Source organism: Carlito syrichta, unplaced genomic scaffold, assembly GCF_000164805.1.
Source record: "Carlito syrichta isolate Samal-C Ts95f unplaced genomic scaffold, Tarsius_syrichta-2.0.1 Scaffold302026, whole genome shotgun sequence".
NCBI lineage: Eukaryota > Metazoa > Chordata > Mammalia > Primates > Tarsiidae > Carlito > Carlito syrichta.
Window position 1 is genome coordinate 790 of NW_007246122.1, and position 15,499 is coordinate 16,288.

Genomic DNA, 15,499 nt, shown 5'->3' on the forward strand with positions numbered 1-15,499 from the left:
GTTGTATTCCAAAGTCATTTTCTCAGTGTCTGCTCTCCAGGCGTCTGGAGAGACCCATACTCTCTTTGGTTTTCTCATTTCTGTAGATTTTCTCCCTTTACCCCTTCCCTCCCCCTCTTCAATTCTGTTTTTGAGGGAAGGTGGGGTTGCTTTTATTTCTCTTCTGCAATGACCTGTTCTTCCTTATGAGGGTCTTCTGGTTTTGTTCACTTTTCCCTCTGCTTTTACAGTCTGTCTATTCAGCAGTTTGCAGTCTTGGTCCCAACTGCTAGGCGCATCAGGCGCGTCCAAGCCCTGGGAGCACTGACACCCGCGCACACCTGGCTTGGTCACGAGTACCCGGGCGGCGCCGTGCCCAGCCTAGCCCGAGCGCAGGAGCCACCGCCACCGCCACAGCTCAGGTGTCGGGTTACGGGAGGGCGGGGGCTCTGACATTTGTATTTTTAATCATGCCACTTCTGTGTTCATTAGATAGATTGTCATAGGTTGTGTATGTGACACACTGTTTATTCAGCCTATAGCAAAAGTTGGTGCTCCTGTGGGTTTTCAAAAGCTTTGCAATAACTCTGAGATGCCCCAGGATGGGCATGCTGCCTTCTTCACTCAGGACCAGCAGAGTGAGAACATGACTCAGAGCCGGGTTGCAGGGGAAATGTCATTGCTAGGGTTCTTGCCTCTACAACACAGGAGAAGGCTGGGAGGATGTGGGGAGCCAGCCCACAGCATCCTCTGCCCTGGCCACTTTACTTTTGCCCCTCGCTGGAGGTCTTGGAGTCTTACCCAGACTTTCTGGGACCTTGCTAATCCAGAGGGATCTGGCTTCCAAAGAATGCTAGTGTTGGCATCTCAGAAGAGGACCAACTCACCTTGCAACTCTTTGCGGCCTCCCAGATCCGGCCAGAAGACTCGGGCACCGGCCCTCTGCGCCCCTCCCATGAGCCGGAGCCCGGACCACGCTGGCTTTTTTTTCTTATAGGCTTACTTATTTTTTTTTAATCCAGAAAAAGGAGAAAATCACTTTTTCATGTGTCTGTTGGCTGCCCGTATATCTTCTTTTGAGAAGTGTCTATTCATGTGTTTTGCCCACTTTTTAATGGGGCTGTTTGTTTTTTCCCTTTTGACACATTTGAGTTCCTTGTAGATCCTAGATGTTAAGCCTTTGTCAGATATACAGTTGGCAAATATTTTTTCCCATTCTGTGGGCTGTCTCCCTGCTCTCTTGATTTTTTTTTTTTTGCTTTGCAGAAGCTCATCAGTTTGATCCCACTGATCATCAGAGAAATGCAAATCAAGGCCACATTGAGATACCACCTAACCACAGTAAGAATGGCCATCATTAATAAAACAAGCAACAACAGATGCTGGCGAGGACGCAAAGAAAAAGGAACACTTCTCCAGACTGCTGGTGGGAATGCAAACCAGTGCAACCTCTTTGGAAGACAGTGTGGCGATTTCTGAAAGAACTGGAAACTGACCTTCCATATGACCCAGCAATTCCCCTTTTGGGAATATACCCAGAGGAACTCAAATCATCCTACAAAGGATACCTGCACAAGTATGTTGTTGCAGCTTTATTAACCATAGCAAAAACATGTAACCAATCATGTTGTCCATCAAAGCTGGACTGAATTTTTTTAAATGTGGTACATATACACAATGGAATATTATGCAGCCATAAAGAAGGACTAACATATGAACTTCACAGCAACTTAGACGGATTTAGAGTCAATCATACTCAGTGATCTATCACAGAAACAAGGAACAGTACCATATGTTCTCACTCATAAGCAGACCTTGAACAATTACCATAATACTTTAAGAAAGGGATTGGCAGTAGTGGGAAACTGCCAAGGGAGGGGGCTGGGATTGGCAGCCAAGGGAAACTGCTAGGGGAGGGAGGGGTACATCTCATCAACAAGGGTACCTGCATAATCAACGGTTGTATACCAATCCCTGAATTGTACCCTACATCTTTAAAATAACATTTTTTTAAAAAAGGAGAAGATCACCCTTCAGAAATTTTCCAATAGTCTAGGATAAAATGAAATTATTGTCATATTTTCTAGCACTTGGCTATGGTTTTATTAGCTAATGCACGTCAAAGAACAGAATGAGGTTTTGCTTCTGTTTTTAGGACAAAGAACCCCTAATAGACATACAGAGAGGAATTGCTAAAAGAGAAAGTATGAAGATGCTGCTAGTTTTGAAGGAAATATTAAATAATAAGCTAGATCCTAGCTAAATCTCATCTGGTCCATGAAGGTGGTAGGGTTACTTGGAAATAAAACAGGGCTATGATGTGGACCTAGCTGCTCAAACAGCTTGTATGTGTGTCATTAAGAATTTCACGTGAGAGCCTCAAGTCCTTTTTGCATTTGATTTTCCCCAAAAGGCATAAGCAGGAATTAAATCTGCAAAGTTTATGCCTAATCCAGCAACAAGATGCTATTTTCCAATCTGAAAGAATTCTTAGCACTACAGAAAATCTTTTTCCTTCCCTGTAGAAAACAAAAACCAGCCAGATTGCCTCTAGGTTTTCGTTTTCTGGTTCTTAATTATAAACTGTGTATAGGCAACAGCCTGACACTGGTTTGCTTCATAATAAACCACGAACATACAGACTTTAATATAAAAATGAAATGATCTACAATGAAGTTAAAACCATCCCATTTTAAAGACATGCCTGATTATTATTGTGATCTAAAATAATCGCCGAAGCTTTGGAAATTATGTGTAAAAATGAAAGCAATCATCGCTGCTTTATATATGAGATTTTCAGCTCCAGCAGGGGGAATGAACTGTGGAAAGAAAGGAAAGGAGATTAAGGACTGAGGACAGAGGAAGGACCAGTTACCTGCAGTGGTTTCAACACTGGCTATGCATTAAATTCATCGGGGAGCTTTTAAATCATACTATGCCCAGGTCCCCCAGACCAATTAAGTTAGATCCTCAGGAAGTGGCAGAGAAACTGAGTATTGATGTTTTATTTTTCAAATGAGCAGCCACAGTACAAAACTACTGGCTTCCTTTTCCCCCACCTGGCAGAAACGTGGGGATATACGTGACCCTATTTTGAACATGTTATTCCCAAATTTCCTCTCCCTCCCAATGCCTTGTTTCCAGTATCTGCGGAGGCAAATTTTTTTTGTTTGTTGTTTTGAGTTGGAGTCTCACTCTGTCACCCAGGCTGGAGTGCAGTGGCACACTCACAGCCACCCCAGTATCAACCTGCTGAACTCCAGTGACCCTTCCACCTCAGCCTTCCAAGTAGTTGGAACTACAAGCACGCGCTACCATGCCCGGCTAATTTCTTGATTTATTGCAGAGATGAGGTCTCGCCAAGTTGCCCAGGCAGGTCTCGAACCCACAGGCTCAGGCAATCCACTCGCCTTGGCTTCCCAAAGTGCTGGGATTACAGACTGAGTCACAGAGCCTAGCTGAGGCAAAGGTTTAATCCTGGGATTCAAGAAGCAACCAGGGACTATGGGAAAAAAAAATCAGAGTCAAGTGGAAGTTCACTGTTGAATAATTCAGAAGTTAACAGGCAACACTTGGGAAAGTTATGAGGCAGTGAGGGGGAGCCGAACCCACTTCCTGGGAGCTGACCAGAGCAGGATCTGGTCACTAGCTGACAGAAAGTAGGGACTGTGCAACCAACAAAATGCTTTCACAAAATAAAAAAAAAAATTATCTCCCAAGCTAATGCTAGTTTCCTGGTGATTAATTCACTCCCTCTAGACTTCCACAGTCTCTTTAATTTTCTAATTTTAGCTAAATTGTATGACTGTCACTACAACATATACTGCTCACAAAAATATAGACTATTACTATATTATAGTAAAAAGAAGAGTATTACTATTATTACTTTAAGATTGCAAATCTCTTTATCGTGGCAAAATATACGTCTCATAAATGTATCATTTTAATCATTTTCAAGGGTATAGTCCTTTGGCATTAAGCATGTTCATATTGTTCAACCTGCAAATCTCTTCTAAGAAAATACAATATACACAAAAGTATTTAAACACCTAAACATGTACCCTTGTGAAAGTTAATGGGGGAATAGGTAACGTAAGATTCTGCTTTCCCAAGGAATTCAAAATCTGCACACATTAAAGACTTAATGACATTAAGTAAGTGCTTACAACTTAGTTGGCTCAGGATTTTCCTAGTTTTAGCTATGAAAGTTCTGCTTCACAGGAATGACCTTACTCTCAGGCAATTTAGAATGTTTGGTTCCTTTACTGACAATGCACTAGGTCCTATGCTAAGCACATCACATGCATAGCTGGTGTAAACCCACGGTTTCCTTTTCACAGACAAAGGATCTGAAGGTTAGCAGATTAAGTAACCTGGTCAAATATCAGAGGTGTGGGACTTGACATAATGCAACAATCGGACTCTAGAACCCAAAGCCTGGACTATACTAAACCCAAAAGATAATGGAAGAAATGGCAAGACTGTAAAAGATTCATTTCCAAATAACCATTATGAATTCAGAAAAGTCAAGAGCACTATGCTCTGGAGAGCAGAGAAGTGTCTAGGAGTAAGAAGACTTGAACTGAAGTTTGAGGAGTAGGCAGTCAACCCTTCCTGGGGCTGGCAGCAGAAGTGAGAGGGAGGGAAAGGAGAAGAAAAATGAGTTTAAGTGCATGAGGACATGTGTAAGCCAGGTTGTTAGGCTCACAATTAATGGCACCCTATTTGTCATTAATTTGTGGGGGGGGGGCATAAAGTTCAGGGACTACATCCTACCAGAAGTTGATGTATTCGTGGTTGATAAGATGTGCTAAAACATCTCTGGAAGAAATGATGGTGACAATTCATTCACTTTTGGAAAGGCACTCTCCAATCACACAGAGTAGCAGCATTTCTAACATGACAGATTTTAGATTTAAGAGTCATTTTGACATCTGACAAGTCTGGGGAGAGGGAGAGAGAGAGTGGGAGAGAGGAAGGGGGGGGTGGAGATAAAGATAGAAAGAGAGGGAGAGAGAGAGAAGGGCAGAGAGAGGAGAGGGAGGGAGAAGGAGGAAGACAGAGAGGAAGTGAGGGAGGGGAAGAGGGACAGTGAGAGAGTCAGAGGAAGAGGGAGAAAGAGAAAGAGGGAGGGGAAAGGAAGGAGAGAGAGGCAGAGAGAGAGAGAGGTAGAGAAAGAGAAAGAGAGAGAGGAAGAGGAACAAAGAGAGAGGAAGAGGGAGGGGGAGGGAAGGAGGGAAGGAGAGGTAGGGAGAGAGAGAGAGGCAGAGAGAGAGAATTTCATCTTAGTTTCTTCTTCCCGTTGCCAATGCCAGCCTATTTTATCCAGGACAATTATTCAGTTACCAAATCCTGGATGAATATTTTCAAGCCTAGGTTCAATATCACATCTTCTAATGTGACTTCACTTTCCCACTGAGTAATGTCAACCCATAATGATGGCACCTAACAATCTTCAAATCATTTTGTACAAAACTGCCTGGAAAATGCCACCACCTCCCAACAAGGTTGGTATCAGAATAGTGATAAGCCACGCTACCACAGACATGTGAAGGGTTTAGTTGGAAATAAAGTTAATTCTAAGAGATATTTGACCATTTTCCCCCTAAATTTAAACAACTGGGGTTATAACACTGCTTAAATAAGATATAAATTGAACATTTAAATTCTTCATCACCTGCCACAAAAGGAAACATATACTTTGTGCTTTTTAAGCTACGCATACACACCTTATACTTCGTCATTTCATTTATACAGAGGATGCCAAAAAATGTACACACATTTTAAGAAAGAAAAAAACTGTATTAAAATCATAATATATACCAATAACAAAAGATGAATACAAGTAATGTTTGACTTCTGCAATTACAAGAAGTGCTCAAAGTGGTTACCATCAGGATCCAGACACTTGTGAAAAGTACTTAAAAAAGTAATACATAGATAATATCTCTTAAAATGTGTGCATATTTTTGGCAGTCCTGGTATGTTTGGCTTAGTTGTCTCAAGCAAGAACTTATAAAATATTATTCTGGGGACTCTGCAGTTCCTAAATATTGAACAAATGCAAAATTAGTTATATTTTAAATTATTCACCAGTTAAACTTGATTAGTCTCACAAGCCCATAAAAGCAGTATGTTTTGATTTTGAAGCTAACTGATTCTTCTCTAGAAAAACATGTCTTCAAATATTCTCTGATAGATCTGAGCTAAGATATAATATGGTCTAAACAGAACTAGATAGCTTTGAGTTAAGAATTTCTGCTATTTTGCTCTACAATAATCTAGTTCATTACTCCTACATTAAGATTTGAATTTCAACTTGCATTTTTTTTCCTCAGATTTGTTTCTCATTTTAGCCCTCTAAGCCAGGATAAACTCCCCAACTTGTAACTATAATTCAAACCACAAATACAAGCAGGATTGTCATTGAGGGAAAAGGAAATAATGTCTGCCCCAAATTATAGAGTCCTTCATAATATACCCATGGCACAAAATTCATATGGTATGTATCTGTGTACACAGGAACATGTGTGGGCCAGCCCCCAAAACAAGACAAAAAGAAAATAAAGGAATGTACAGTATGGATACACATGTAGTTTCCTGACAAGCAGAACTATATGACTTTGGGCAGGGCTTTGATAAGATGAAAGAAACACAGAATGTAAGAATAGCTGGACGGAAGAAATACTGCTTCCATTCATGGACACTCTGGTGCTAAGATGAGCCTTGGATGCCAAGTATACCCTGATTAAAGAATCAGCTCTCAGCATACCCCAATTTTCCTCAGTGACTACTACTGTCAATGTTGTATAAGTTAATGTTTCATATGAAGATTCATTATCCAAGAACATTGAAAGAAATTTTCATTATGCCATTGCCAAGGGTATTCTGTAAATATTTATTGGATATAGGCATGGAAAGTATTTTTTAAAAGACTTAAAACTACATTGCCCTTGGTTTTTTATTATTTATTGAACTAGTCAATCCAAATACTGACTCTTAGGGAATTATCACTGGATCACAAGGTGTTTCCAAATGTAGTTTTACTTTAGACACCTTAGTGATGAGGCACAATAAATATCATATATAGACACATCTCAGTACTGATTTCATTGCTGAATGAGCACATATATGTTTTTCAACAAATGGACTGAGATAAAGAAGACTCAGGGTGTCCCCACACTGATTGGAGATAGAGAAATGAGAGGAAAAAAAGAATGTGAATGATTGTCTGGGTCTCAGAGAGTCCAAATTCTCTATGGAAAAAACAGGCAGGTATGAAGAGTCCTTGACAAGCAGGGAGGTCAATAACAGGGCATTGTAATCAAACACACACAATTGTAAGGAAAGTAGGCAGGAGTGAGGTAAAAGCTTGACAGACAGACTAGTAAACAATAGGTTTAATGCATATGGGTCAATATATGACACAAGACAAAGAACAAAGACCAGAACAAAAAATGTAGAAAAATTATTGGCTCATGCCTATAATCCCAGCGATTTGGGAGACCAAGGAAGAAGGATCACTTGAGGCCAGGAGTTTGAGATCAGCCTGAGCAACATAGGGAGACTCTGACTCTACAAAAAATGTTCACAAATTTTGCCAAGTGAGATGACGTGCGCCCGTTGTCCCAGCTACTTGGAAGTTTAGGCTGCAGCGAGCTATGATCATGCCACTGCACTCCAACCCCTCCCCCCCCCCAAAAAAGTATTATGGGTATATCAGAAATATTTCAGGGGAAATATTAGGCTATATAGGGTAGGGAATTTGGCCACAAGAGTTGAAGCACATGACCAAGAGCCTAGGTAACAGCAGATGATAGCCAAGCAAAATGCACAAGCTCAATACACTGTCTTCCTGCTGTATTGTTTCTAGGGCGTGGAAATTTTAAAGAGTTCCTGTAAAGTCAGGATCAAAGCAGGAGGATTTGGAGGCACCTAGTTGAAACGGGAACTGGGAGAAAAGCAGAAAAAATTGTGACTGCAGAAATAACATGATGACTTGACTGTTTTGCCATGAGACAGGTATGTGTGTGCGTGTGTGTGTGTGTGTGTGTGTGTGTGTGTGTGTGTATTTAGTCTATAATCCAACTTGGACACCGATTTTGATCTATAAAAACCAAAACCTACTATTTTTATTTCATTTGCGAATGTCCAACCATGTGAAAAACAAGAATATCTATTTTCTCCTGTACATGCTTGTTGCTTTACGATTCATAAAGTACTCCTAAAAAGTTTTCCCATTTGACACATATGCAACAGCCACATTTATAGCCTCCCTGATGATCAAACCTCTTTCTCTCAAGCAACTCAGCCTCACAGGAAATATATTTTTAATGTTTTATTGTTTCTACTTTAAGTGTCAGATGTTTCTCCTTCATACACATACGGAACCCTTTGATTGAATCTTGGCAAATCAATGAAAGACACATGTGCATCCTAGAACAAGTGCTATTCATTAGGATTTGATCCTTTCCCTAACTTCACACTCAGAAAAGGAAACTTACAATATTTCTTTCATTCCATTTCTACTGAGACCAGGAATATAAGTTTCTCTAAGGACTTCAAATTCAATGAGAAGCCTGAAACTTTTTCTTGGGGGATTAACAGAACTAATAAATACTTCCTAACAATTTATGTGTGTTTTTAATAGACTAAGTGTACTGACTACATGGTTAAATATAATCATGTGATAGTCTACTAATTGGAGTTTACACTATAAAGGAATCATTTACTTTCCTATGATTAGTTTCACCACAGAAATTTAGTTTTTCAGTCATTAATTCTTCAAATCTTCCTCAAAGGAAGAAACTAAAACAGCACTTTTTTGACAGACATTAGCAAATTTCTCAAATTCAGTTTGGAAATAACACTCAAATACAGTTGAGAAATAACAAAACTAATGGCATATTTTTTACAGAGGTAGATGAGGAAGGAGATGGATTTTCAGAGAGGGAGGGAGGGTTGGGAGTGTCCCCAATCAGTAATCAGAAAACTGAAGTCCTGGCTAAAATAGAAACACTAGCAAGTTTATTTTCAATGAAGATAGTTTTACATCAGAAGTGCTTTTTCCTTTTAAAATGAATGCTATTGTGTACATTTGAGGATATATCCCATAACATCCTTACAACAGGATGTTATGGAGGATGTTACAGGATACATATAGATGGTAAAATGGTTACTATGGTGACACAGATTATCAAGTCTATCATCTCACACAGTTACTTTTGTCATTGGGACAAAAAAAGCTACAATCTACCTATTTAACAAACATCATTAATGCAATTATTGCATTAATAATTGCACTAATGCACTAATATAATTATTAATTATAGTTCCCCTGCTGTGCCTTAGATCTTCAGCCTTGTTCAGCATACATAGCCTCTACTTTGTAGCCTTTGACCTATATCTCCCCCATAAGACCACTGTTTTATTCTCCATCTCTGTAAACGTAAACTTTCTTTCAAATTCAACATGTGAGATCATGAAATATTTTCTTTCTGTGTCTAGCTTATTTCACTAGCAGAATGTCCTCCAGGTTTACCCATGATGTGACAAATGGTGGTTATTTCCTTTTCTAAGGCTGAATAGTATTTCACTGTGTGTGTGTGTGTGTGTGTGTGTGTGTGTGTGTGTGTGTGTGTAGATATATATACTTTTACCCCTCCACCAGTTGATGGGCATTTAGGTTGTTTCCATATCTTGGCTATTGTGATAAAGATTCAATGGACATGGAGTGTAAATATCTTTTGAGATGGTGATTTCACCTACTTTGGGATTTACCCATAAGAGGGATTGCTGGGTCATATGTGGTTCTATTTTTAATTTCTTCAGGAACTTCCATACTGTTTTCTATAATGGCAATCAACATTCCCACCAACAGTGTACTAGAGTTCTCTTTTCCAGGAGTATATTTTCTAGCAGGTTGTTCTGGTTATTTAATTTTAAAGCTCATGCTCATAATTATGCTCAAATTATGCTCATAATTAAAAACCAGTAACCCTGAACTAAGGGCAGAATGCCATCTATAAATCATAAAGTATAAATTCTCAATGGGAAAAAAAATCTACAGAAAAATTAATGCAAATACTGGGTAACGGATTGTGACTCTAAAGATACTACTGATATTAAAAGAGACTTTGAAATGCTGCTGGTTGGATACATATCCAACACCTTCAAGATGCATTAATGTTGTGTACCTCTGTGTAATATTTCTGCTCTCAATATAACAGTTAATTTAACCTTTTAATGATGGTTGTAGTTCTTAGGAACTTAGGACACATCTCAGTGGTCTTTGCTGAGGCAAGGAACATGAGGGGCTGTTCTTGTGTTTTGTGTCCTCTCCTTCACATTCGTCCATTGAGCACTTCTGCTCCTATGCTAGGTACTTTGTTCCCACAGACTTCATGATCTAATAATAAACCAGAGTACACTGACACAGAAGCCACACTAAAGAAGACATGCATTTCAGAATTCTGATGGGTACTTTTCTTTACTGAGTCCCTTCTGAGGACAAATGTCATAAGTAAAATAAACAAATCACTGAGATGAGAAGCATTTATAATGGGAACAGAAGTGCTAATGTAGGACTAATTGACTGATTTCTGGATTATGGAAGATCATTAGCTGACTCAGGCTTTGTAATAAATACAGGTTACAATGTCATGTTCCAGTGATATATCTTAGATTACTTAAAAATAAAAACTATAATAAATGTTATTGCACCGTTACCCTCAAAATCAAAATAGCTTTAATTAGACACTAGTAAATTAAAATCTAGTGTCAATATAAATTGATCTAACACATGTAGCAAAGCTGCTTCTTTAAATTTCAGATCAGTCTTTAACGTGAACATATTTATGTATTCAATAATATTTATTAAGTATTTACTGTAATCAAGGTACTGTTCTAGATATTAGTGGTAGAAAGAGAATGAAGCAGACAAAAAGATTCTATTTTAATAGAGTTTATATTCTGGGGAGACACACAATACACAAATTAACTAAAACATAATGAAATGTCAGGAAGACGAGAAACGCAGAGAAAAATCAAACTGGGTAAGGGGACAGAGTCATGGGCATATGTGAGTTGAATGCTTTCTGCATAGAGTGGTCAAGGAAAGCATTTCTGATTAGCTGGCATTTATTCAGAGACCTGAAAGACATGAGCAAGCTACAGGATCATATGGGAGAGTGTCCCAGATGAGGAGCCAGTGACTTCAAAGGCACAGGGTGGAAAAAGAGTGGCCTGCTGAAACAGCCAGGGTGGAAAAAGAGTGGCCTGCTGAAACAGTCTGTGTGGCTGAAGCCAGGAAACTGATGGAAGATGACATTGGAGACGTGACCAAAGGCCAGATCATGCAACACCTTGTCACCCGCGGATTTTGGGGGGTTTTAGTCTAAGTGTGATCAGTAGGCATCTGAGTACAGCTGTCCCTTCAACAACATGGGTTTGAATGGCACAGGTTCAAGTATATGTGGATTTTCTTCTGCTTCTGCCACCCCTGAGACACAAGACCAACCCTTCCTCTTCCTCTTCCTTTTCCTCCTCCTCTCCCTCCCCTCCTCCTTCTCAGACTACTCAATGTGAAGACAACAAGATGAAGGCCCTTATAATGTTCCACTTAATGACTAGTAAATATATTTTTTCTTCTTTATGATTTAGCAACATATTGCTTTCTCTAGCTTACTGTATTGTAAGAATACAGTATATGATACATATAACATATAAAACATGTATTAGTCAACTATTTATGCTACCAGTAAGGCTTGGTCAAAAGTTAAGTTGTTAGTAGTTAAGTTTTGAGGAAGTCGAAAGTTATTCACAGATTTTGAATTGCACAGGGGTTGGAATCCCTAACCCCTGTGTTGCTCAAGGGATACCTGTCTTTGGAACAAGAATATAATGAGATCAGGTACAGCTTTTTAAAGGATTCCTGCATTTCTGCAATCTCAGTGAGACAGGATGCTGACTCAGGGTGAAGTGGGAGTGGTGAGAATGACCAGACTTGGAACAGAGTATTTTGAAAAAAAAGCCAATAGCCATAGATGAAACAGATGTGAAGGGTGAGAGGAAAGAAGGTGAAAAGGATAATGCCAAGGATTTTGGCTGAATATTAGGGTGAATGATCATGTCATCAGTTGAGATGGTGAATGCAAAGACAAGAACAAGTTGAGGATTGTGGTGGGGAAGACAGGAAATAAGGTTTTGCTTTCAGATATAGATTTGAGATGCCTATTACACATCCAGAAGTTGGATATTTTGTCTAGAGTCTGGGAATTTTTAGAGTAGGAAGGTGCTTTGGTTTTGGTACTGCTGCTCTTCTGCTTAAATGACAAATGTTTACAATAAGAGAGGTTGTGATATTTGAAATAAAAATCCACAATGTCGTTTGGTTCCTGAACAACCAGAGTTACAGGTATCAGTAAAACACCAGGGCAACTGGCTACCTATTTCATGAACTGCCCTCTTGGCATGCTATGAACAATACTGAGAGTTCCAGAATGTTCTGAGGCATCTCTCACAACCTAAGGCTCTTTTGAAGACATATCATATGGGATGAAGTGCTATAAGCACAGCCTGGCTAGGGTGGGTTAGACTGACACAGAATTCAGAAACTTGCTTTCAGTCATTTAAGGCAGGACTAGGTCATCTCAGTAAGGTTCTTTCACAGCAAAATGGGAAAGTTCACAAGGTTGGAAGACTGAAAATGTCTATCTTGAAAAGTGCATCTGTTTTTCATTCCCCATCACACTGCCATACCCTTTTATGCTCCAGAGAAAAACACAAACACGTAAAATACCTGAAGCAAAACTGAATACAAGTTCAAACTGAGGCACATAAACAATGGGTGAGATTGCAGACATATAAAAATACTCGCAATAACAAAACACTGTAAGTTAAGGAAAAACCAAAGAAACAAAATAGTCCCAGGAAGCAGATACATGTTGCAGGCAAGCGAACTATAGGCAAACACAAAGATCAAAGAAAACCTCGTGGTGGAGTAAGCAAAAACCATCAGGACTATTTCCAGGAAAGAAACTGTGTGTCAAACGAAATATAAGTTAAACGAATCTAATACCAAAAGGCAATAAAGATAATTTCAAATAACACTATTCAAAAATCAAAACAAAATCAGATGGAGTTTAAAGAAAAGCTTCTGTTATTGAATCAAAGTAACACAGTAGAGACGTAAGATGAAAACCCTTTGGTAACTTAATACATTGGAAGGAAGATCGAAAAATAAAAGCCTAAAATAATCACATAAGAAAATGAAAATATTCAGCAATCAAAGCAAGATGGGAAAATATCATGAGAAACGCATAACTAAAACAATGATAAAAACTTAAAGGAGAAGGCTTATATGCTAACGCTCATGAAAACCAAATGTGAATGATGAAAACATTGTATTTTTGCCTCAAGGAAGCGAGCTGATTGTTTAACCCTTTGTCCTAACAATCAGAATTTCCTCTAAGTCATAAGAAGGACCTAAAACTGTGACTCTCATAACTGCCCAGCCTCTTAATTCATAAAATAAAACAGACCATTTTCAGGACATAAACACATTCTCATACACAGAAGAAAGACAAAGAAAAAATAAAGAGTCTATGTAAGTTTATGGCACTTAGCTTGGGAAGTATAAAATATCGTAAGAAGCTTCTTTTATGTCTTTCTTGTTGTGGATGAAAATCTGAGTCTAATAAGGCTAAATGACCTCCCTGAGGGCCCAGACTGAGTAGCATGAGTGTTGAGACTTAAGTCAACTGAATATTAAAAGGACATCTTTGGGGGACAGAACACATTTTATCATATACAGCAAGATAGGAAGAATAAGTTCTAATGTCCTATAGCACTATAGAATGACTATAGTTAACAATATCACTAACAATATTATTCACAATTACTAGCAATAGCTAGAAGGAAGATATTGAATGTGTCCAACAAAAAAATATGATAAATGTTTGAGATGATGGATATGTTAATTACCCTGACCTGATCACTTATATATTATATGTATTGAAACATCACTTTGTACCCCCCATGAATACATACAATTATTATTTATCAGTTGAAAAAATTAAAAAAGAAAAATAAATCAATCCTTGAATTAATCCATGATAGCAGTGCTACTATCAGGGGTGCATCATCATCAGGGATGATGATTATGAACCAAAAAAAATAATTACTTTAAAAATTAATAAATAAATAATAAAATGTAAAGAAATCAACAAAATCTGGAAGAAAAATGCCACTGCTAAATACTTAAGAACATTTGTTTTTTCCATCCTACCCCTAACAAGTATTGTTATAAAATTCTTTTCAATTTTTAGGGCAGAATTTAAACAAATGCATATGATTGATGGTTACTGCTAAAGACACTAAAAATTTTCATCAAACAGTTGTCATCACCATAAAAGTCTCCTTCTACACAGTCAATCAGCACCCTCTTACCAGAGCCCAGCAGAGCACACATTTCAAAGGGTACCCTAAATTTCAAAGCCACCGAGAAGTCATAGATACTTCTTTCCTTCTCCTCCAGAATAAAAAAACAAAACAAAACAAAACAAACACTGGGAATGTTTCCACTTTAGGTTGTTTTTCATCTATACTTTAATGTCATTGAAACATATCAAAACATCATCAAAAATGTAAGAATTTTTGTGAAAGCCTTCCACAAGAGAATTTTATTTTACAAAAATAAGTATGGTTACATATATTAATGTATGCAGTCCTACTTTTTAAATTATTGATTTGGCCATCTCACCAACTATTTGCTGAATGCTGATTCTAAGAGCTGGAAGTAGAATAGTCAACAAAAGAGTCAATATCCCTGCTCTCATAGGGCTTAGAGTCTAGAGAGGCCGAGATAAACAAACAAGCAAACAAATCAATATATATAATATCTCAGGTGGTACCAAGTTCTATAAAGGCAAAAAATAAAAATAAAAAAGCAGAATAAAGGGACAGACAGTGAGAGAAGGGTTGCTATTTTCTCTCTAGTAGTTAGAGAGGGTCTCTGATAAAGATAAAACATACAGAAAAATGGCACCAGGCGAGCACATATCTGGGGTGAAGGGAATGGTCCAGGTAGGGGAAGAGGAAGTGTAAAGGGCTCTTGGAAGAGATTTCCTGGAAAGTTTGTGTACAGTAAGTAGACCAGAATGGCAGGAGTAGATGGATGTACTGGGAATGGTAGGAAATGAGTTCAGAGCAGTAGCCAGTGGTCAAGATTCGACTTGGGACTTATATACAATGGTGAGGTTGGGATTATATTCAGAATGAAATGGTAGAAGACTGACATTATCTAACTCAGGGTTCAAGAAGATCATTCCAGATGCCTGGTAGAGAACAGACCAGGGCAGAGGGTGGGCAGGGCATGGAGTAAGCAGGGCAAAAGCAGGGAAACTGGCCAGGAGGTGACAGTGATCATCCAAGTGAGAGGTGGCAGTAGCTGATACAAGGGTAGCGACAGCAAAGGTGAGGACAAGCAGTCAGATTCTGGATATTTTCATCATGGTGGGGC